Source organism: Acomys russatus, chromosome 20 (assembly GCF_903995435.1).
Source record: "Acomys russatus chromosome 20, mAcoRus1.1, whole genome shotgun sequence".
Lineage (NCBI taxonomy): Eukaryota > Metazoa > Chordata > Mammalia > Rodentia > Muridae > Acomys > Acomys russatus.
Genome location: NC_067156.1, coordinates 12132629 through 12155631, shown reverse-complemented (window position 1 = coordinate 12155631; position 23003 = coordinate 12132629). Strand labels below are relative to the sequence as shown.

Sequence of the window (23003 nt, the reverse complement as noted above, 5' to 3'; positions counted from 1 at the left end):
GCAATGACCTAAGGGTGGCCATGAGGCTCCACTCTTTAATGCTGTTATTACCTCCCAGAATTTGATCCATGAGCCTTTGGGAGGCACTTGAAATCCAAACTGTAGTAATCCTTATAACTCATTCCTGATAAATATTCTGTTTCCTTTCTCTGTGTGTCGCTAGAGATAATCGTGATATTGTAATCTATTTGACACATTAATTATTATGTTGAAAAATAGAGGTTCATATAAATTATACCTGGGAGACAATGATCAATTTTACACTCAGAGAAAGAATGCCTTATGCAGATGCCATTCCTGAGTTGTAACTCATTTTCAAAACTCAAATGTGAGTTGTACCATGTTATGACTTACTTACAAGCTTTATAAATAATATTGTCTTCTTGAGGGGACAAGGAACTGGGAATCCTGAGTATAATTGTTCTCCAGGTATCACTCTTAAAGGAGTAGCAGATGGCAGACATTACTATTAGAGCAGGAAATTATTTCAACACCTTTTTTGAGCTAAGAAATTCTTTAGAAATAAGCGATTCTGGTTGGTTGGTTTTGAAAGCATGCCATATGTTGTTTACATGTTTTGGCATTTATCCAGTTTCCCTGAAGATGAGAGAAAAAAATTAATAAAATCCCTTTACTAATTAGATAATAACGAACATAATGGAAGCAGGTGCTGTAGGTTTCTGAATTATGAGACTAACTCTTCAGACAATCCCTAGGAAAGAGTATCCGAGGGTAGGACGACAATATCCATATATCCTAAGGTGGAAATAGCTCAGGGCACACATCTGACAAATGAAACTGCTACTCCTCACTGGAATAAAAATCAAGAGCACAAATCAAAAAGAGCTTTAAAATGCCACATCTACTTTATGTGAGCTACTAGAGGAAACTGCTTTAACACAATATTGAAATCCGACTAATATCTAAAGCTTTCCAAACCCACTAGGGTGAGAAGACAAGAACAACTTTTTCTCCCAGGAGATCAATAGGGCATTGATGCCATCTTGTCTAGGGTTCCTGTCACCTCTGGGTTCCAACAGCATCACAGTCCTGTTCTCCAGGGGCACTGCAAGAGAAAGTCAGGCTCAGCTAATAAGGATACCGGTGGGTGGAAGCAGGTGAGGGTAATGATGCTGTTACAAGCAGGTACTCCTGATATAGAGTCAAGAAATGGTAAGATGACGGGAAGGTAACATGTCAGCTGGTAAAGGGATGGCCCAGGAAGGTGGCTCAGCCTTACAGGGCTGTGAACCTGACGCTAAGATGCTCTGTGCTCAGGTAAAAGCTGGACATATCCATACCTGCCATGCTAGTGCTGAGGAGGCAAAGATGGGTGATGCCCAGAACATGGTAGGCAACTGCTGTAGCTGAATAGACAAGGGCTGGAAGCAATGAGAGACCCTGCCTCAAAAAGATAAGGCAGAGAGCAATTGAAAATAACAGTGAATGCTGACCTCTGACCTGCACATTCATGTGCACTAGCCTGTATGTACCCTGCCATGAGCTCTCGTGAGGTTGCAGGCAGACACACACATATAAGGAAATCCTTATAATCCTGTGGGGTCTTTTTTTTTTTTTTTTTTTTTAATGTAGACCTGTACTACTAAAGGAGAAATTTCCCTCAGGCTTTCTTTCCTTCTATTGAAAGCATTGTCTGTGTCCTAATTGCAGTACTCATTCTGCCAAAAATGAATGTTCAAAGAATACACATTTAGAACTATTAAAATGCATTGTCAGCAACAAAGTCTATAATCATGTGTAGTTTTTCTGGGTGAAAATACTATATGAAATGAGACCATACCACAGGGTGGTTCCTGATCTCCATGGGTGTTTCACAGGCACTTTCACTGGAATGTTTTTTCCTAGATGACTGTTGCTAGTTGTGATTGTTCTCTGCTTAATAGATGTATGCAAAACGTGGCTGCAGAGATTTGCTTTTGTTAGCATCTCCCCTCCCCCACTCTGAAAGCCGAAGCCTCCAGACACAGAGGCTGGAGAGAGAAAAGGTGTGTGTGTGTGTTTGTGCGTGTGTGTGTTTGTGCGTGTTCCAGCGTGTGTGTGTTCCAGCGACTATGTGTGTGAGCGTATTGAGCCTTCAAGTTCGCACAGTGGTAATAATATAAAAAAAAAAAAAAAATCCACAAAAACTGATCTCCCCCCCCCCCAAACCTCTGTTCTTAATGTATTTTTGTTGTTTTGAGAAAACCAGAGTTAAGGAAAATGTGGTAAACCAAAGTGGGGTAATGTTTTAAGAGAGCTTTATGGACCAGTTGCAAGTAGAAATTTATTGTGGCCGAGAATGGCACTTTTATTAAATGATGGGATCACCATGCTTTTCAGCACTAATTCCCCTGTAGCAAAATACACAGATAATCAGTGTGCCAGGCTCACAGTCAACTTGTTGGGGGATTAAATCCTAAAGGAAGGAACCCATCGCCCTGGAGGAAGACTGAGTGCATGCTTCTGAGTCTTTGAAGGCTCATCTCAGTAGTCCCACTGCTAGAATGTGCTCTGTTGTCATAGCAACACCATCTCCTGCTTCATACAGGAAAGATTAGCTCTTACTGTGCAGAGCAGAGAATTTAGGGGAAGTCAGACCAATCCCTGGGTGCACTTCCCGGGAAAGGTTGGACCTCGCCTGAGGGATGCTGGACCAGCAATGATAGAACTGGCCTGCCACAGACACTGGTGTTTGAGTTGAAGAGCAGGATTCACCGTAAGTGTCAGCTCCTTCCTAGTGAAATACTGAGGAGTGAGGGTTCTGTAAGCCTCTCGGAAGAGTGTCCCATGCAGCCGGGAACTCAGGAGTCTGGAGAGCACCTAGTTTAAGGAGCATACTGAGATCACAGGATCAGAAACTTGTGGGACAAAGGGTGGATTCTTTTGAATCCTTTATGTAAATCCTGGGAGTGTGGCCAAATTAGATAAGCAAGAAAAATGCATTGTTTGCTCATTGGCGCTCCATGAATTTATCCCAAGTCTCGTGCTTTGAAAATTAAAACTCCAGAGGGAGAAGGAAATTATTATTTTCATTTCTAGAAAAAGCTGTTTGTCTAAGCAAGTTGTATTTACTCATTACCAAAAAGTGATAAGTAATGGAATTTGATTTTGGGACTCTGAATTTCCTCAAGTCTGTTATATATGTGTGTGTTTTAATAATGCTTTTAGAAACCTATATTCAGCATGGTTCTTTAAGGCAATTACAACACGAGGAAAGGTGTTCCTTAAGGGAGAGTAGGTAGTTTGCCTATTGTATTTTCTGCTGCTACTTTCTTCGGCATGCTGGTGTACAACCCGCACAGTGCATTCTGCTGCAAATTGACTTTGTTCTGGGAGGAGTGTTCTGTACAAAATTCTTTTCATGATAACTTACCTTTTTTTGCTAAAAGCTGTGAGTTTGCCATGTCTGATATCAGTGTTCATTGTGGAAATGTCTACTCTTTCAAAAAACGTAATTGTTTCAAAGGACATTTTAATCCACACATGCTTAAAGAATAGATTTTTACATACAATAGTACTGCTATAAATTCTAATTGGGATTTTTTTAGAGCATACTACTTTGAGGGAATATCTATTTCATTCAAAATACTCATGGTGAAAATTACTGCACACCGCATTCATGATGTTTTGCAGTTGCTTAGATCATGGCTATACATTTATAAATTTGGAAATGAGATTTATTTCTCATGTACAAAAACTCAGTTACTAATATACTACACGCTACAATTCACATGACAGCCTGTGCTAAATATAGCCATTATGATAAAAATTCTTAATTACCATTTGAAGTGCGTGCTGGTTTAATTTCTCAGAATGGAAGAGTCTTGGGTGTTGCTGTGAAAACAGACTGCACATCACATAGAAGCTCCACTTTTTTTGAGACTTATCAATGCTGAGATAAACTGTAGATCTTGAATCTTATCAATGAATTAATATGCCATTTAAAATTATTATTTCCATATGTTAGGAAGCACCCACAGAGTGCTGTGGGCCATGTTCCATTTAACAGTGCCTTGGTCATCACTGTGCAGAGGCTGGCTCTCCTAAGAAATGGAGACAATGCAGGCAGTCAAAAAATATTACAGATCATTTCAACATTTCTTTACGATGATTCACTTATTTTTAAGAGTTAGGAACGTTAAAAGCCACAAACAGAAAGAGGAAAATCTACTTTCTTTTAGTATCCCCACAAAAGCAAAGTAGAGTAACTTGCTGCATTTCACAGACAGAGCAGATATGAGAGAAAACAATGGCCAACTTTAACATTAGTGAAACTTGGGAGTTATACGTGATACTAGGTTCATACAGGACCAAACAAGACTGAAAAAAGAAGCATGATCAAGAAAAAATGGGGTCAAATATGCGGCACCAGAGTTTGTGTAAAAGTCATACCCCACTCTCCATTCAACTGTGGAGATTGTCCTGTTCACTGGCTAGATCTGGGTAGGGGTTTGATGTTTACTGCACATATTGGCCTTGGCTGGTGCCATAGTTTGAGCAGGACCCCTGCGTCCAGATCTGCCCATCATAATGTTCTTCTTGTAGGTTTCGAGGACCCTCTGGATCCTTCCATTTCCCCATTCTCCTATACTTCTCTCACCTAGAATCCCAATAGGATGTCCTAACATCTATCCCAATTTCCTGGTAAGTGAAGACTCTCACGGGACATTCCTCTTGGGCTAGTGTCCAATTATAAGTCAGTATGTCCCCTTCATGGGGAGGCCTGGTGGCACTCAGAATAAGGATAACAGGCTACCAAGAAGAGACTTGATACCCAATGACCATATAGTGGGGGAGGAGGTCCCCCTCAGTCACAGACATAGGGGAGGGGAATAGGGTGAAAGCGGGAAGGAGGGAGGAATGAGAGGATACCAGGGATGGGATAACAATTAAGGTGTAATATGAATAAATTAATTTAAAATATAAAATAAAATAAGAAAATTTAAAAAAGAGAACTTGTCTCCAAAACCAAGGAAAAAAAAAAAAAAAAAAAAAAAGAAAGAAAGAAAGTAAAATAGGGGGGATTATTAAATGATAATACACCATGTATTTAAGTATATAATAATTTAAATGTTTAAATAGGATTTAGGCTATTCATTACCTTAACTAGAGTTTTGCAACACTTTTTTTTTGTGTTAAGTTGTGTTCTGTTTAGAGTTTTTCGTATCTCCTCTCTGTGTTATATCCCTCAAATACACAGTGGCAACAGCCCTAAGACACATCTTGGCAATTTTCATCTGCCCTTTTCCGCTCTGTGGAGGCTCTCCTCGGTAAAGGGTAGGTCGTCTTTCGTGCAGTTACTGCTCAAGGGCTTTGTTGTAGTATATCCCAAATGTTCCAATGCCCAACTGTTGACCCAACATCAAGAGCTTGGAGCCCACTGGGAAAGGCCAGGGTTCAGTTGAGCATTGAGAACACCGAAAGCATCGAGGGATCCTCCCAAGACCTCTATTAATCCTTAAAGCTCTAGACACGGATGCGTTCAGGTGGTGGTGACTGGTTACTGAGCAAACTGACTTGTAAAAATGTCAATCATAGCTGATAGTTCATATTCTTTTAGAGAGGAAGCCATAGTAAGGATTCTTAGCTAGAAAGGCAGTGCTTCTATGTCAACACTGTTTGCATTTGCTTCTAAAACACAAGTGAAGATTTAATATTGTGAGACAGCATCAGGTTCAAAGGTCCCCCCAAGAGAAGTATTAAGTAGTAATAACATTTTCAGTTTTGTGGTGATGTCAGTAGTATATCTTAGTATTTTGTAAGTCTGCCTTTGAGTTGAGACTAAATGTGCAGCAAATCGTGGGAATAGTGGCAAGAGAAGTTGTGGAAAGATGAAAATAATTCTGAAATACATGTGCATAATATGCAACTGGGAATAAGGGCCTGTGAACATAATGTCCTGTGGAGATGCATGTTACAAATTAATGCAGGACGGACCACTGATGTGGGATAGAGTTGGCAGTAGCGATTAGGGCTGCAAGCCTAAACTAGAAAATTTGGAAGCATTGAATTGGTAGGTGGGAAAGAAATCACACATACAAAAACTATGTAATTTATTCATGAATTCAAATTCATTCACTTGTTTCACCAATAACTGTGTGGCCTCTGACAAGTTGCAGATGACAAGACAGGTAGTAATAAATGCTGAATTGAGGCTTTCATAAAAACACCCAATTTGGAGGTCATATTGAATAGTCAGAAAAATCATAGTATCCTATCAGAGGTGACGTGATAACAGGTGTTTAGAAGATAGACTTGGCTGAGTTTTGTGCACATTTAAAATATTAATTTCATGCCTCAAAGGCCCAGATACCATTACCAGACATGACAAAAGACAACTAAAAGAGGAGATAGCAGGAAATTTAACTTTTGACATCACAGTTTTGCTTATTAAGACAAACTAATAGTATACTTTATTACCATAGCCATTGCTCATGATATAGTTAGCTTCTTTGAGCTGTCATGGTTGTGGGAAACTTCAAAACATCTTCAAAGTTTCTTTGATTGTTGTCTTTTTGCTTTCACTTTAATATTTGTATATCATAAAGCAGTTAGACTATGTCATACTAATTCTAATAATTACACTAATTATAAAAACTATTCTCAAATTAGCAATTAATTGATGTATCACACTTTTGGCTGTTAGGAGCCAACAACCCTCCTAATATAGGGAGCTTCCGTACCTGTGTTAATTTTTTCTGTCATAACATTTACAAAATACCTTAGAACAACTGATAGGAAAAAGAATTACTTGGATCATGGTTTCAGAGGGGACAGTCTGTCTTGGAAGGAACAATATTAGGAGTAACTCACATTTCTGAGCAAAAGGCATCTAAGGCTCTGGGTCCATCACTGCCAGAATCAGGAAGCAAAACCAAGCAGGAAGTGGAGCTAGACTCTGTGCCACCAACACTGCAGTTTAACCTCTACTACCCCAGGGTCGCTTAGCCTTACCAAAAAGCACCACCCCTGGAGACCAAGTGTTCCCAGCACAGGGCTGTGACAGGGACAGTCATGGCATAAGAAGACTGAATGGAAGGAAAGAGAAGAACATGATTGCTGGAAAGTGTGAGGCAAAAAAGACCACAGTTGAGACAGATTAACACACATAGTGTAGAAGAAATCACAATTGTTCTAGAGAACCCTTTAGCTAAGTTGATTCACCAGTGATTGTTTCTCAGATATTTCTTATAATAAACTGCTATAGAAAAGTTGAGATGAGTCCAGTCTTGGATCCATGAATCAGAAGATTTATGTCTATATAATTATATATGTAATATATGTAATTATACATATATATTTATATATATGATATAATAACAACTCATGAAAAAAAGAGGCCATGAGTTCTAAAGCGAACAAGTAGGGGTGTGTGGAGGGCTTCTAAGGGATGAAAAGGAAGAGCAAAATTATGTAATTATATCTCAAAAATAAAATAACAGACTATTTTTTTAAAAAGTGATGTCTATGTGTTTTCATGAAGATTACCTGCAGAAAGATTATAGGAAAGGGACAAATTCCTCTAATTAAGTGTCCTGCTACCAAAATTTTCCTTTTAATCTATATTTTATCACTGAAGTAATGCAAAAACACTTTCTGGAACATTCAATTATGTGCTGGTCTGGTTCTGTGAGAAAACTGATGGTTAGAAAGGTCAAGGGTGTTTGTTAAAGGGATGTAACTAATAAACAGAGGTTTATTCCAGCTTGTTCTTGAACTAACACTTGTAAGTCATGCGTAGAAGACACCTTGAATGCCCCAGGGAGACATAGTAATGAGGAAATAATTGTTTTTATTGTTCATGTCTTGGGTATTCATAGGCCTGTGTGGCCCATGTTATGAATAAGCAGATCATCGCCACTTCCAGTATTTCACAGAAAAACATCCTTCTCCAGGAAGAGGAAAATGATGAAGACAAACCAGAGCTTGATTAGAATGTGACTTGGGGCCCTCATATTATTTCTCCATCTGTGAATCCATCCATCCACCCATTCATGCCTGTAGTGATTTCATTCATCCTTTTGTGGTCCATTCAATGAACATTTACCATCCCTTGTTCCTGCTCCCACATATTCATGAAAGTCTCTCATCTCTCCAAAGATAATACCTTTTTTTAAAAAACAGGGACAATGCTCAATGCTCATCAAGTATTAACTAATCATAGCAAGCATCCTTAGATGTGAGAATCACAGCTGCCCTTGTTTTCTGTAATGACATTAAGGCCCAGAGGCATTGTGACCATCCACACAGTTTGTGAGTGACATGGCTAGGTCCTCGGTCTATACTTTTCAGAATGTCAGTTCAGGCCTTCTATCTACAACATTGTGTCTCGTATAAATGTGAAGCTCACTGTGCTGAAGTGCGTCATAACGTCAAGTGTTGACAAAATGCAGACCAGTGCCTGAAAAGACTACAATACATGAGGCATTCTGATTCAAAATATACAGACAATAGTCGCATCATGGGATTGCCCTAGAGATTAAAGCAGGAAAGGAAATGAAGGAACTTCCATACACTGTGTGCTTAATGGACAACGGTACCCGCTTAGAATTCTTCTTATCTCAGACAGATGTTTCTTTCTCTTCTTCCTTTTGTGAATGATACTGATTAGTATATGCACCTATGGATGCACAGGCTATCTTTTCTCCTTACAGAAAAATTTGACAGATATGGATCAATAGACACGTTTCCCCACATTTGTTCATGCATAGAAATGGACTCGGATACACAGAAACTTGGGAAGGATCAGTGGAGAAGTCTTCTCAAATTTAGAAAACACCATCTTGGAGTTCAGAAGCTTTGTCTTTGCAGAGACATAAGAGCTTGTTGGGAGGAATGACCTGAGAATTTCTCAATCCTGGAAACCCAAGATCCTCTTATTGAAAAGAGGATAGCTTGCCTTGGTCTCAATAATCGACTTGGTTAAATAAATTAAAACGGAAGGTTAAAAAATTAGAGGAATTGGTTACTATCAGACCTTAAAAGGAACCAAAAGTGAAACATCAAACTATATGAAAAAATATTCAAAAACCTTACAGACTACATTAAAATATATCCAATCGTTTCTTTGAATTTATGTCTAGCTTTATATTTCTATCTGATAATATGCTTTCATTTTCTTTTTTGTATTTACATGTACATGTACTATCGGTCTGTGAGTATACATGTGCACATGGAGACCAAAGATCACACTTGGGTGTCATTCCTTGGCTGGTTTTCAACTTTTTTGAGAGTTCATCTCTTACAGGCAGGAAACGAGCCATGTAAGCTTGGATGACTGGCTGTCAAATCTTTGGTATTTACTGTTGTCAAATCTCCAGTACTGGGACTACACGTACTACACCATGGTGGCTGGCAGGTTTTTTTCACTCATGGGTTCTGGAGATCAAATTCAGGACCTTGTGCTTCTATATTAAGCACCTAATTGAGTGAGGCCCTGCCACAGCTCAAAAGAAATTTCAATCACATTAATAATTTCATGCTACAGAAAGCCCTTTAAAGAATCCTACTTGGTATTTGATAGACTCATTTTGTCTTATTCCTTTGAATAAAAAAATTACTATAGTATTAGAAATCCCATGGGTAATATAGATTAAGAACTATGACCCACATTAAAATATGACTATGCAATGATTTGTGGAGCAAACCCAAAAGAGATTTCTTAGGGAGAATAAATTAACTTTACTCAGCAGAACTAATAACTCAGATATGTATCTAATAATAGTTACTCTAATTAGAAAAAAATTAAGGAAGAAAAAATAAAATTCACTTATAATGCTATCAAAATGTTTCTAAAATATTTAAACATAGTAAAAAGTCCAAGAAGTCATGGATTTAACTAGAGAATATTGTATGTGTATGCATTATCTCTAGAAATTACTTTAAGCATAGGTGAAATTTGAGGGGGAAAGTCATGTGGTTTTTTTTAACTTGATTTTTTGTTTTATACACATTGGTTAACAAGGCCTCCAGGGATTCTCTTTTCCCATGTAGAAAATGTGTGCCAATCTGAACACTGGCCAGGAAGAGAGCACTGGGGCTTTGCTTTGTCCTCAAATGTTTCCTTTGTTCACTGTTCTTCACAGGGTGGGGGGGCTGGGGGGAGGGGAGGCGATGGAGTGGGAAAAGGCCCCAGATCATAGCCTCATTTGTTTGTTCATTTTTGCTCTTACAAATATTCACAGCAAGATCTCTCAGGCTTTCACTTGAGCTTAGAATTGTAACCTCTTACCTCATCCTTGTTTTCTTTCTAGACCACCAACCAGGAACGTCCTTAGCCTTTGTTTTTATAACATTTGCACTACGTATCGTGTGTGTGTGTGTGTGTGTGTGTGTGTGTGTGTGTGTGTAGCTGTTGGTAATAAAAAAAGGGAAGATGGGGTAGGTGGTGGAAGGGAGGAAGAAAGACAAGAAGATAGGAGAGAAAAAGGAAGATTTTGTTTTAAAAAAGATTTATCATTTATTCACGTGTCTCTGTATTTGTGCATGTACACACGCATGCAAGTGCTCACAGAGGCCAGAAGGGGGCATCAGGTTCCCTGGAGCTAGTGTTCCAGGCAGTTTGTTGTGAAGTCCCTCTCACAGCTTGAGTTCTGGAACTCTCTGAAAGAGCAGGACATGCTTCTCACAACTGAGCAGTCTCTCTGGCTCCTGCATTTTCATTCTTAACTTACCAAGGGAAATGGCAGTAGTGAGGCTAATGAGATATTACTCCTAACTCTAGTGTACCAAATACTTAGACCTGAAGAAATCACAAATAAAAATGTATTGTTGAATTTTGACAGCGAACTAGATAATGACAAATAGCTTCATTTTGTGTTTCACATACTAGAGTACACCTGTTTAGCAGATAAAATAATTCTGGTGTGATTTTACTACCTCAATATGTTCTGTATCCGAACTCTAACCTTTCCAAAACTCAATTCTCTTATAATAAAAGGATAAAAGTTCCACATTTAGCTAAAATATAAAATAGACATAAGCCCAAATTTGGGAGAGCCATTTTATCATAGGATAATAGGGATTTCCAGTTGTATCACTGATACTAGGGCATATCTCATATGCACCTAATTAGAAGCATGAGACTGTACCACACTGTACCATAGACTAATTTTTCATTGTCTGCAGCAAGTCCCAGCTAGATGCAGAAGGCCAGCTGCACACACATGTCCCCTAGTAACTTAGCCTCACCTCTCACTGTGCTTTTCATCCCTATGTTCCAACAAGCTGAGAACAGGCCTTGTGCTTGGCTTTCTTTTAAAATTTAGTTAGCAAAAATTATAAAAAGTTATTAATGGAATGCCAATTTCAGATCATCGACTCATAAAAATTCCTCCAAAAGTACAGAGATGTTCAAAGACAGCGAGTCATGTCTGGATCTCAGATCTAAATACTCTGTCCTCTCAGCAGATAAGCTCTGATGCATGTCAAGTCCATCTCCAGACAAGCTTGACAGATCTTTGATAGAGAGGTCAAGAGATATTCATTTGTAACTATGGTGATCAAGAGTTTGAAGGCATGGTCTTGATTTTTAACAACAGTTTGAACTAGCTGATGAAAAGAATTTTGGTAATGATTTCCTGAAGTTGTTAATGTTTTTGTTAGCGCATGTACGCATGCGTGTACGTGTGTGTATGTGTGTCCAGGTGCGTGCATATGGTATATGTGTATGTGTGTGTATATGTGTGTACGTGTGGTGTGTGTGTGTGTGGTGTGTGTGTGTGGTGTGTGTGTGTGTGGTGTGTGTATGTGTTGTGATGTGTATGTGTTGTGTCGTGTATGTGTTGTGTATACCTGCGTGCTATGGCACATATATAGAGGCCAGTTCTACTTTGTGGAATTGTTTCTCTTCTTCCATTTTAATCGTGGTTCTTGGTATGAAATCAGGTCATCAGGCTTGTGTGGCAAGTGCTTAACCCACTGAGTTTTCATTACAGCCTTTGTCGTTGTTTTAATGTGATCAGTCACTTCAAAAGCCCTAACACTCTGAAGAGACTAGGATTGACTTATAGTTCCTTATAGAAACTTTAATTAAAACTATAGCAATAACATCATTCTATAGTTATACAAATGGAAAACAAATGTGTGCCTAGGACTACGTAATTGCAATGAATAATATACTGCTACAATAACTGTGATGATGACGTAGCTGTACAAAAACAGACGCGGCAGTGAACACATATGCAGAACACATATAGAAACAGAGGCCCTGCCAAATTAAAAGTCACTTCACATATTGGTTGGCAGGTGCTTGTAGAGCTGAAATGTGTAAATTAGAGACTCACTGGAGTCGGCTAGCCAAAAGTGAAAACCAGAGTGGTTATCATCACGCTAATTAATGCTGCATGTGCAATGCAGCTGCAGGAAACCTGTACCCCCAAACCCAATGGGAAAAGTGGTGGTGCGTGTGTGGAGAACTGAGACGCACTTCATTCTGTTGCAACTTCGATGGGGACATTGTCTACACTAAGTAAAATCCCATAAAACCGTAATACAGTGACATCACTGAACATCTAATGTCCTGATGTCCATATTATTTAGGCATTCCATGCGATTATAGAGAGGCTCTAGTTAATGCTGACTAAGGAGCTTGAGGAGAGGACTTGTTTTCAGAGCTAAGCTGCTCATCCATACCAAGATCAGCACGGTCCTTGTAAGCAAGCATTTAGGTATCTTTAAGATCTAATAGTAAGACGGTGGGCTTGGAGGCTGTCCTTTGTTTGCAGCTCATGTTTTCAGAATTTGTTTTTAAAACGCTAGTGGCCTGTGGTATGCTAGAGTGTAAATACAGACCACAAAGCAAGACCCAGGACTGAGAATGGCAGTGCTTGCCTCTCCGTAGCGTTCTTTATCCTTTCTGCTCCTTTTCTTTCTTTTTTTATTAATTTATTCATATTACATCTCAATTGTTAGCCCTTCCCTTGTATCCTCCTATTTCTCCCTCCCACCCGCTTCCCCCCTTCTCCCCTCCCCTATGTCTGTGACTGAGGGGGACCTCCTCTCCCTGTATATGCTCATAGGGTATCAAGTCTCTTCTTGGTAACTTGCTATCCTTCCTCTGAGTGCCACCAGGCCTCCCCATCCAGGGGACGTGGTCGGAAAAGGAGCACCAGGGTTCGTGTGAGAGTCAGACCTCACTCTCCACTCAATGGTGGAGAATATCACGTTCATTGGCTAGTCTTGGGGAGATCTGCTCCTTTTCTTTCACGTGCGCATTGGGTGCTTTGTTTAGAATTTAGTTAATTCTACCTGAGACATAAGCATGGAGTCTTTTACTCTACTGTAGTCCTGACTGCTGCTTTATCTTGCTCACAACACATTTGGTAGTGCTAGTGAAGGGAGCGCTTGCTGGGCAAGGACGAAGTACAGAGTTCAGAGCCCACAAGCCTATATAAATCTATGAAGGTCTGGCAGCTGTAACCCCAGCAGGGGGATAGTATAGTGCCCCACCCATGGCCAAGCTAGGTTACCTAAACAAGCAAGTTCTAGAATCAACTAGTGAGTGTAATAAATAAAATAAGAAGATACCCAGTGTCAACTTCAAACCTTAATAAGTTTGAACACTCATATGAGCACACACACACACACACACACACACACACACACACACACACACGAGACAGACAGAGAGAGAAGGGAGGGAGAGAATTTCAAAAATACAATTGATTAGGTTCTATTTTTAAGGTTAAAATTATAGGCAATCTAGGACTATATTTAGACCTTTGCATTTTCTGAAAGATAGCATTCATTACCTAAGTGAGGAAAGTATTTTTTTAAGGCCTGGAATCAAGTATAGCACAGTTTTATCTACTGTTAACAGTAACAGTTGCCCAAATGGATTTTATCTGAAATAAGCTGTGAGACATTTTCTTGCTTTTCTTTATTTTGTTGGCATATTTACTCCTGTAAATAGATTGGTCTGTGCATTCTGATGGTTATGTGGAAAAGGCACATTGTGGTGGAAAATAATTTAAATAAAACCAAATCTTACAATTCCAGTGATGTGTTTTAAAACTCTGGATAGCTATACTCAAACCCACAAAGCATCTTCATATGTAAGGCATACATAGGGAGGAACGGGCGGGCAGCTCTGTGTGCACAAGTAGCACAATGCCTTTGTGGAGGTCATGGAACACACTGTGTATTGGTATTCACCGTCTACCTGTTTAAGATGGGACTTCTTTGGTTTTTGCCACTGTGTACACGTTAGCTGACCCACAAGCTTCCAGGACTCAACTGTATATACCTCCTATTGCACTTTTGAGACACTGGGATTACAGATGCATAGTATGTGGCTGCCTTTGTGGGATTCTGAGGAATCTACATGGGACGCCTATGTTCCACAGGAAGAACTTTTCCAATTGAGCATTTCTCCAGCTCTGTACTGCCGTGTGTGTGTGTGTGTGTGTGTGTGTGTGTGTGTGTGTGTGTGTGTGTGATATACGGGACCCTGCTATAAAGCTGAAGCCTGGCATTTCTAGATACACCCTGAGGTTGGTATAAAAATGACAGGCTCTGGGGACTGACTTTTACATGAGCTCTGTTGCTCCATATTTGACCACCTCCCTTTGGTGGGGAGCCCTGGTGGCACTCAAAGAAAGAATAAGCAGGCTACCAAGATGAGACTTGATAGCCTATGACCATATAGTGGGGGAGGAGGGCTCCCTCAGTCATAGACCTTGGAGAGAGGAATAGGGTAAAAGTGGGAGGGAGGGAGAAATGGAAGGATACAAGTGATGAGATAACAATTGAGTTGTAATCTGAATAAATTAATAAAAGAAAAATTTTTTAAATGACAGGCTCCCTTTCTCAGCTCGGTTCCCTCTTCACCTGATCTTGGGTTCCCCATATCCCCTAAGAAGAGTCACATAGCCCTCAGGGAAGATTACAGGCCTGAACCTTTCCTGATAAGAAACCTGTTCAGCAAGTACTTGGGGATTCCTGGCGATACCGACCTGGCAATTCTCCCCCACATACCGAATGAAGTACTGCTTTCTTCTCTTATGATAGGATTGTTTTGTTACATGTAGTTTAAGTATCCCTGGCAACTCCAGCCCTAGTGAATTGACACATTCACCCTCAAACTGTCCCCACTGCCCAAGGTTTATAAACCCCTGATTCACAAATAAAGGTTGGCAGGCTTGCTCTCTTTCTCCACTCCTCCACCATGACCAACTTAGACTCATTTGTTCTGGAGAAGAGAATGCCAGTGTCCTCAATGCATAGTGAAGACACAACACTGATAAGGAGAAAATTTCAGGCTGGGATAGAAGGGGTTAGGAGAAAGCCTAAGGGCCATGAACTCTAAACCCTCACCTCTCTCTGCTCTAAAAGCTTGGCACCTTAAAAGGTCCCCTATGAACCCAGGGTGTCTCTCTTTCTGTGTCCCAAAATGCAGCACACTTCACCTAATTTCTCATGGAAGAAAACACCAAGAAAAGCACCTTTCCCTCTGCCCCTACAATTAGAGAGAAAAGGTTTAAAATACAGAAGTAATATTTTTCTTTTTTTTTTTTATTAATTTATTCTTGTTACATCTCAATGTTTATCCCATCCCTTGTATCCTCCCATTCCTCCCCCCCCCCCATTTTCCCATTATTCCCCTCTCCTATGACTGTTCTTGAGGGGGATTACATCCCCCTATATATTCTCATAGGGTATCAAGTCTCTTCTTGGCTACTTGCTGTCCTTCCTCTGAGTGCCACCAGGTCTCCCCCTCCAGGGGACATGGTCAAATGTGAGGCACCAGAGTACGTGAGAAAGTCATACCCCACTCTCCACTCAACTGTGGAGAATGTTCTGTCCATTGGCTAGATCTGGGAAGGGGTTTAAAGTTTACCTCCTGTATTGTCCTTGGCTGGTGCCTTAGTTTGAGCGGGACCCCTGGGCCCAAATCTGCCTATCATATTGTTCTACTTGTAGATTTCTAGGACCCTCTGGATCCTTTTATTTTGCTGTTCTCCCATGCGTCTCTCATTTAGAGTCCCAATAGGATGCCTTCCCCTCTGTCCCAGTTTCCTGGTAAGTGAAGGCTTTCGTGGGACATGCCCCTTGGGCTAGTATGCAGATATAAGTGAGTATATACCATTTGATTCTTTCTGCTTCTGGGTTAACTCACTCATTATGATCATTTCTAGCTCAATCCATTTATCCACAAATTTCGGGAATTCCTTGTTTTTAATAGCTGAGTAGTATTCCATAGTGTATATGTACCACAGTTTCTTTATCCACTCTTCTACTGAGGGACACTTAGGCTGTTTCCATGTTCTGTCTATTATGAATAAGGCTGCTATGAACATGGTTGAGCAAATTTTCTTGTTGTGTGCTGGAGCATCTTCTGGGTATATTCCAAGGAGTGGAATAGCCGGGTCTTGAGGAAGCCCTATTCCCATTTTTCTGAGATAGCACCAGATAGATTTCCAAAGTGGCTGTACTAGTTTGCATTCCCACCAGCAATGAAGGAGTGTTCCTCTCTCCCCACATCCTCGCCAGCATGTGGTGTCGCTTGAATTTTTGATCTTAGCCATTCTGATGGGTGTAAGATGGAATCTCAGAGTTGTTTTGATTTGCATTTCCCTGATGACTAAGGAGGTTGAGCATTTCTTTAAGTGTTTCTCAGCCATTTGATACTCCTCTGTTGAGAATTCTCTGTTTAGTTCCAAGCCCCATTTCTATTTTCAACGGTGGAATTTCAGTACAAGGATAAACTATTGATCTACCCATCAATCTAGTCCTCTGTGAAATGACTTGCACAGAGCCCATGTATACAGATAGCTGCGAGGGCATAGGGTTATCTGTCAGGAGCTGAAAGTCTTGTAAGACAGAGTTTGAAGATTAGATCATTGTTGTCAGGGTGATAGTCCCCTCACCATGTGAGCAAAATCCCAGGGACCCTGTGAGGGCACACAGGTCTGCTTCATCATGATGAACTTCGACACTTGACGTTGCCTCCTAGTGTTAAGGATAATGTTCTTACTGATGTCACTGTTTGCCTTCTCACACTGGCATTACTGTTTTTGAAGAATAGCCTCTCATGCATCTTTTACATTGGAAGATCTCCTGTGGCTAGATGTTCATTTCCTTACTAGTTTTGATAAGTGACATGAACACTGAGGGTGGGCCTTTCTTTTGAGAAGTCCCCGTAGATAAGCCGATGGAATTAGAGTATCTTCAGGTTCGATCTTTCTGAAACTCTCTTTCTGGCTTCTACTGCTATCCACCCTCACTCCCTGCAGTTCTGCCTACAACCACTCAGTTGTTAGGTACAAATGGCATTAATCTCTCTCCTTTGGCACTTAAACTCTGAAGAAGAAATACTTCTAGGACTGAAGAGTTGGCCAAGTGGGCAACTGGGCTTGCTATGTAGGCATGATGATCCAGTGCATGCAGTGAACCTAGACCCCTTGTTCAGATCCAGCCAATGTATACTTCATTCTCCATGGTTGGTGCGGAGAGTGGGGACTGCCTCTGACATGAACTCCGGTGCCCCACACTTGATCACTTGGCCCTGGGGGCACACAGAGGATGGGGAAACAGGCTATCCAGAGGAAACCTGATAGGCTGTGGTCATATGGTGGGGTAGGAGGTTCCTTTCTGTCAGAGGTTTAGGGGAGGGGAATAGGGTGAAAGATGGGAGGAGGGGGAACAGGAAGATACAAGTGAGGGTATAACAATCAAGAAGTAATCTGAATAAGTTATAATAAAAGTTATACTTAAGGAAAGAAAACAAAAACAAAACAAAAACCTCCAAACCAGGCTGCATATACCTGCAACCTGAGCGTCAGGGTGGGAAGACAGGTAGCTCGCCGGAACTCACTGGCCAGCCACCCTAGGTGAAACAACGAGCCTCCACTCAGTGAGTATCAACAACATAAGGTGAAATGCAACCGAGGAAAACTACCCACCACTCTTCCCTTCATATGTGCTTGTCCAGGTGTGCATACATGAATGATAACATGCATATGTGTGTGTACATACCATATACACACAGCAGACACAGGCACACTAGTACTTCTGATCCTATCTGATATAAAATAAACCAAGACTCTGTGTTCTGGGTTTTGTTGGCTTAGAAATGATTAGTGCATAAATGTATTTTAAACAAGCATCTCCCTAATGCCTACAGAGTAACCTGTGATGGCGTTGACACCTTATCTCCCCTTTGTCATATCTAAATTCTGTTAGCATTCAAACTAAAAATATAATAAAACTACATGTAAATGTGTTTACACACATAATGCAAATTTACTGCATAAAATTTATCAGATATGACAGCTTGAAGAAATACCCACACCTCATAGTTCTGCTGCTACGGAGTCTAGGCAGGCTCCACTGGGTCTGTACCACAAGGTGGAAATCAGGGCTTCAACTTGGCTAAGCTGCAATGAGGATGGTTTGGATAAAAATCCATGTCTGAGTTTATCTGACTTATTGGCAGAGTTTAATTCCTCTGAGTGTAGGGCCGAGGCTCTTGTTTCTTTCCTGACTTGGCAGTAGGATGTCTCTCAATGCCTTATGTTGCCCTGAAATTAGTTGAATGTGGTCCTCTTCCTTTTCAGGCCTTCAGTGGCCGAAGCCTTTATGTTTTAGATTGTTTTTCTTCTCGGAGCTAATCAGAGGAAAGTTCTATATTAGTGTATTGGTTTTTGTTCGTTTGTTTCATGTTTTTCATCATTGCTTTTTTATGTAAGCTAGGCTGGCTTCTAACTCAAAATCTCCCTGCCTCAGCCTCCCAAGTGCTGGGGTTACACATAGGTACCCCGCTTTCATAGAATACCTCTGTAATTCTAAGGGCTCCTGTGATTGATTTATCAGACTCACTTAGATAATCTCCCTGAAATCAGCTGTACCACACAACACAGCAAGCCCAAGGCAGTGATGTTTGGTGATATTTGCAGGTTCTGGAAATTAGGGTGAGAATCAGTAGATAAGAGGATTATAAGAGTCTCTAATCTAAAGTATGTTGGGGTATATGTATGTGTGAAAGTGTGTCTCTGTACATTCAATTGTTCAGTTGTTAATTGTTAAACCAGCAGAGAGCTAAGTGCTAGTCTAGTAGCCAGCTCTTGGTATTGTTACTTCTGTGGCCCATCACAGGTCTCACATTTTGTAAATATTTGTCCTTCCTCACTTGCCTATTGATTGTAATGTAGAGATGCTGTTAAAAATATCTGGGCAGGCAGTGGAGGAAGAACTTCTGAGAGAGAGAGAGACATATGCTGGGAGAGGAAAGCAAACGCAGCAGTTTCCAAGGCAGATGCAAGAGGAAACAGACCGACATGAACAAGAGCAGAGGGGTGAAAGAACCAACCACGTGGTGGGTCACAGGAAGAATAGTCAGGTTAAGTCTGGATGGTAGCTGGAAATCTGCCTAGCAAAAAAGACATAGGCTTTAAAATATTTTTAAAAAGCCTCTGTGTCATTATTTCTACCACTGGTGGGTCCAAAAGTCCAGCTATAAATGTATATGTAAACTAGCTTAGAAACTCTTTTTATGATATAAAGATTCAAGCCTAGCTCTCGTAAGGACGCAGCCAGTTGGTATGAGCTCCCGAGGTAGTCTTTCTCTATAAGTAGCTATTGAATATCTGCCTTGTGCCTATCAAAGTGGGTTAAAGTGAATAAAAGAGCTTTCCTCCCAGAGGCTACACTTGAATGCTTCTGAGACAGAGAAACTTAACATTTGGATGGCTTTATCTGATGCTTTTTCAGAAATAGTATAAAAATGGAATCTCTATACCATCTAAGCTTTGGTTTTCCATATTCCTTGAAGGTAAAAGAAAGATACTAAACACTTCAAATATTCTACTCCGTTATACCTGACTCCTGGCCCCTGGATGTGCCGTCTCATCAGCTATAACACCCTCTAGTATTTTGAATGTGTCCTGTCACATAGCTTGGTGCCACTTCCATATTCACTTTATACATCTGTTCTGTTTTCCTGGAAACTCTTACTGGCTTTGACTGGGCTCCTGGTGAGGTCATCCTCATTTGATTCCTAGATTTGTAGCGAAGTCATATACAGTTTTACTGAGTCATTGTGTTCATGGGGAGGAAATTTCTTGTCCCACCATATTCTTGATGTCAGTTTTTGTTGCTGTGTGCCCTAATTTGCTGTTAGTATGATAAACAATGTGAGCAAAAAATATGGTGAGGAAAGGTTTTATTTCCCCTTATAGCCCCATGTCACAGTCCATCATTAAGGGAATTCGGGACAAGAGCTTAAGCAGGAAATGAAGCAGAGACCGGGGAGCAATGCTGGTCACTGGCTCCTCACTTTCTCGTTTCTGCTCAGCTAGCATTTTTATTTAGCCCAGGACATCAGGGCTTGGGGTGGCACTGCCCATAGTGGATTAGGCCCTCTTCTATCCATTATCAATCAGTAAAATACACCATAAACATCCTCATGGCGATATCAAGGTAATCTCTCAATTGAGACACCCTCAGATAACTTCTAGCTGGGTCAAGTTGATATCCGAAACTAACTGAGATATTAGGTTTTTCTCCACAGCAAGAGAAATATTTCGCTCTAGTAAAATAAATTTTAAGGTTGCGTTTTGGAGTGGTGGTGGTAAAAAGAACAACTGTTTCACCAAATTAAGCAAAACAAACACGAAAGTTGATAATCTGTTGGGAAATCTATTGCAGCGCGTCTACAGAAGCCATGAAAAAATGATCACCTACTAATAAATAAAGATAGTAACTAGAAAAACAATGAAAGTTCAGTGGCAACAGTCTTTATACTTTCTAGGAATTAGAAAATACATTGTTCCTATGACATATTTCCTGTTTCACAGCTCCCCATTCTTCTGTGGTTAAAAAGAGGAGATGCCTGTAAAGATCTACATGTCTCATTTAGGAGGGAAAGAACACTTGGCAGCTCTTGCTCTGGGTCATTCATACAACCAACATTTGACTGTTTTCCCACACGTGATACCATCACATATCACTAAACAATCTCATATACCAAAAGACACTTGTAGTGAGTCCTTCACATACACTGCCTACATTATTCATCTTTCCCAGATAAAACTAAAGGTGCATATAAGTTATTTCTAGCTGTTGTATCCAGGGGTTGTACAGAGAAGATCCATTGTCCTGAAGTGAGGTGATATTTTACATTTTTAGCTCACGAACAATGGAAATATACAATATACAAATTGATGGACTGTTGGTTTTGTTTACTCCCTAGTTTATATTCACCAGTGGAGATGAACAGTATGAATAAGAGTGAAACATTTGACAGTCATCAAAGCTATCCAGATAAAGTTTGTAATTCAAGGTTTTTCATCTGGTTTCAAACAACAGATTGTACTGATGATGAGCAAACCTCACAGTGGATCCCACAATTTATGGGACTTTCTTGTGTAAGTCTTAGAGCAAGGTCTTCTCTTTGCCAATGAGAATAGTCTTCATGTCATCTTCCCTTCTGTAGAGCAGAAGAAGGATGTCTTCGGAGACTATGCCTTCTAACAGGTTTTGCTCTTTGTATTCTTTGGAGGGTCACCATACAAAACCCATATTTGACCCAGGTGGTCAAAGCACCCTTTACCTGCTTATCTTCATGTACTCAGCCCCCATGGTGTGCCAGGGAGATTCTGTGAGGTAGAGAGCCGCCCCAACAGTACTCAGCTACAAGGATCAAAGGGAAGATAGTCAGCATCCTATCCAGCCAAGAGCATTTGTTTTATACATAAACTTATCACAGCTTGATCTTTTTATGTTTTTGTATTTCTTTTTTTTTTTCAAATTATTTTTTTTTATTAATTTATTCTTGTTACATCTCAATGTTTATCCCATCCCTTGTATCCTTCCATTCCTCCCCCCCCCCCCCCCAACACTCTCTGATTTAATATTGACATTAAAAAAACCCCACAAACCTTAATTTGTTTTGGGGCTAGGTGTAAGTATAGGGCAACCTCCCTTTGTATCACATTAATTTTAGCTTCAATTAGAAGATTTTTTTTCTAGAATAACTTATTCTGAATCTGGCTGTGTGACTCAGTTATCAGTTTGTAAGTTAATGCTAAGCATCCGAGCTAGTCTTCCTAGGAACTGTCAAAGGATCGGCTAATAGAATGACCATTTACTTCTAATGCATGAAAATAACTTGTTTCTGTGTCCAGTTAATGCGTTTTCGGGTCCATACCCCTCAGGTGGTTTTCTATCAGCTCTCTTTGAATGCACTGGCTGCTGTGCAGTAATTATTATAGGCTATCTGAACCTTCACATGAGCTTCTGTTATTGTAAATATTGTCTGCTGACTATAGCTAAATATTGCATAGTCTACAGTACTGTCTCAGTTTTAATTTATGGAAGCAAATAGCTTCATAAGTACCTGAATACCATCCACTCTTGCATTATTGCTTCCTCTTACCTGTGATGTTATTCAATCTACTTCTCTGTATCTCTTTTTCCATCCTTATCTGTATCTGTGATGTTAGTTTTATGTCAGAACTTAGGCTAGGTTCTGCAGAGGAGAACATAGGAGCAGAACCCGCTCAAGACAGTTCTCAGCACAAAGAAGACTTATTTGCCCCAGAGGGACAAAGGTCAGGGAATAAGAGATGATGACAGGAGGTAGAGAGTTAGGGAGAAGAGGAAATGAGCACAGGATAGGGGGAAGGGGTTATTTATTCTGGAGGGACAAAGGATGGCCTCAGGACAGAGAGGCCCGCAGGTAAATGGCAGTTTATAAAGGGAAAAGTGGAAACCCTTATTAGGTTTGTTTTGATTGGGCATAATACTTAGGGTAACCACAAGGCTTTCCAACTGCTGGATTTCAGCTTTGCTGGAGGACTTTAGCAGCAGCCTCAGGAGGAGGAATTGGCCAAATAAGGAAATAAACAAACCATGGTGCCTAGCTTTAAGAATATAATCTAATGGTTTTTAGCAAGGCAGAGACAATGGGAAAGAAGGGCATGGCCTGCCAGAGCCGTGTTTGTCATGCTCTGGCCTACTTGACCATTTAATGTATAAGACGTAAAATGCCCAGGGTCTGCTGA

General features: G+C 40.4%; 1 protein-coding gene across 10 annotated transcripts in view; it reads left to right on the top strand.

Annotated features, from left to right (window-relative positions):
• The window catches only part of Nol4 (nucleolar protein 4), a 341043-nt gene that overhangs the window by 169573 nt on the left and 148467 nt on the right, over positions 1 to 23003 (top strand). The window lies entirely within an intron of this gene.